Source organism: Orycteropus afer, unplaced genomic scaffold, assembly GCF_000298275.1.
Source record: "Orycteropus afer afer isolate SDZICR_OR568_19922 unplaced genomic scaffold, OryAfe1.0 scaffold00122, whole genome shotgun sequence".
Taxonomy (NCBI): Eukaryota; Metazoa; Chordata; class Mammalia; order Tubulidentata; family Orycteropodidae; genus Orycteropus; species Orycteropus afer.
The window spans coordinates 8482320-8484404 of NW_006921709.1; positions in this window are offsets into that span (position 1 = coordinate 8482320).

Here is a 2085-nt window from a genome sequence, read left to right on the forward strand (position 1 = left end):
TGACCTCTTCTTGGGTTTCTGAGGTCGTATCACTATGGAAGTAGATTGCCCAACCTTCCTTCCAAGGAGTGGCTGGGGGGGTTGAACTGCCAGCCTTCTGGTTAGCAGTCAAATGCCTCAGGCACTGTGCCACCAGAACTCCTTCTTCTGTGTATGTTGTTGTTGTTATTGTTATGTGTCGTTGAGTCCGACCCGACTCGCACTTAGGTCCTGCTCTGATAATCCTGGATAATCTTCCCATCAAAAAATCTTTAATTTATTCACATCTGCAGAGCCTCTTTTGCCATATAAGGTAACAATCACAGTTCCAAGAAGTGGGACATGAATATCTTTGGAGGCCATTATTGGGGGTCACTATAGGCTGCCTAAGAAGTTCTGGTGGTTCAGTGGTTAAATCATTTGGGAAGGATGAGGCACTCTGCTGTGGTAAAGATATACAGCCTTGGAAACCATAGAGGGCAGTTCTACCCTTTCTATAGGGTCATTATGAGTCAGAATCGACTCCATAGCAGTGGGTTTTACAGATTGCCCAACACAGTTTGGAATAGGGTGGGAGAGGGAAGGTCAGAAACACCTCAAAGATTCACCCACTTGTGAAGGTGAGCTAGGGTTATCCTTGCATCCCAGATAGGGAAACAGTATAGACAGAGTGACAGCGAGAGAAACCCAGGCCTGCCCAGGCACCAGAAAGTCGTTAATGTAAAATTGCTTTCTTTTTTGAAATGAAATAGTATTTTATTGTATTTTTGATGAAAGTTTACACTGCAAAACAGCTTCCCATCCAACAATTTCTACATATATTATTTAATGACATTGGGTACATTCTTCACATCCTATCAGTATTCTCGTTATTTTCGTTCTGGTTGCTCCGTTCCCATTCACCTAGTCTTACTTAGATCCCCCTCCCATCTTCTCATGTTAATGTGAAATTTCTTAACTATTTTCCTTAGCTGCCACATCATTGATTTTATTCTTGCTTATTTTCCCTTTTTTAAACTCAGCATTATTTTAATTTCATATGCATACATACATTCTCACTGCCATTCAGTCGATTGGACTCATAGTGACCCCTCCTTGGGTTTCTGAGATGGTATCTCTGCGGAAGAAGATTTCCTAATCTTCCTTCATAGGAGTGGCTAGTGGGTTTGAACTGCCAGCCTTCTAGTTAGCAGTCAAATGCCTTAGGCACTATGCCACCAGCGCTCCCACCCACCCACATACATATATAAAAACAAATTCAACGCACTGCAGTCCAGTCAGTCCCGATTCATAGCGACCCCTCCTTGGGTTTCTGAGGTGGTATCACTATGGAAGTAGATTGCCCAACCTTCCTTCTGAGGAGTTGCTGGTGGGTTGAACCACCAGCCTTCTGGTTAGCGGTCAAATGCCTCCTATACTATATATAGGAGCTCTGGTGGCATAATGCCTAAGGCATTTGACTACTAATCAGAAGGCCATAGAGATAGTAGAGATACTGCCTGGGAAACCCAAGGAGAGGTGGTATGAGTCGGATCCGACTCTACGTCAGTTAGTTTGGTTTTGGTTTTTTGGTAAGGAAAACTCTGAGCTGAGTCTCTCCTTCTTCCGTCATGTTTGTTGCAAATTAAAAATATCTTCAAGTGTTGTAGCTCTTCCCTCAATACCTAGAAGGATAAGGACTACTTAATATTGGATAGGCTGCAACATAGCCCAGCTCATGGCCTGGATGTGGTCCACAGTACTCTGCTTAGTCCTGCAGTGTTTTCAAAAATTATAATCAGCGGAGAACTTTAGGAAGTGGGAAAATTGATACAGAAAATCTAAATCTCCAACTCCTGTTGAAAAATGAGACAACGTGCCCCATTGACTTGTGTTCCTGCTGGAGCTGAAACATGAGTGTTTCAGTTGGCAGGATTCCCACTGCCCAGTGGCTCTCTATCTCTAGGGCAGAGTCTCTGAGGCCATTAGGCATCACTGTGGTTTTCCTTAAGGCAGTGGTTGAGAGCTCACCTGCCAACCAAAAGGTTGGCAATTTGAACCCACCTGCGGCAGGTGGTCTACTTCCCTAAAGATTAAAGCCTAGGAGTCCTAGGGTCAGAATCCTCA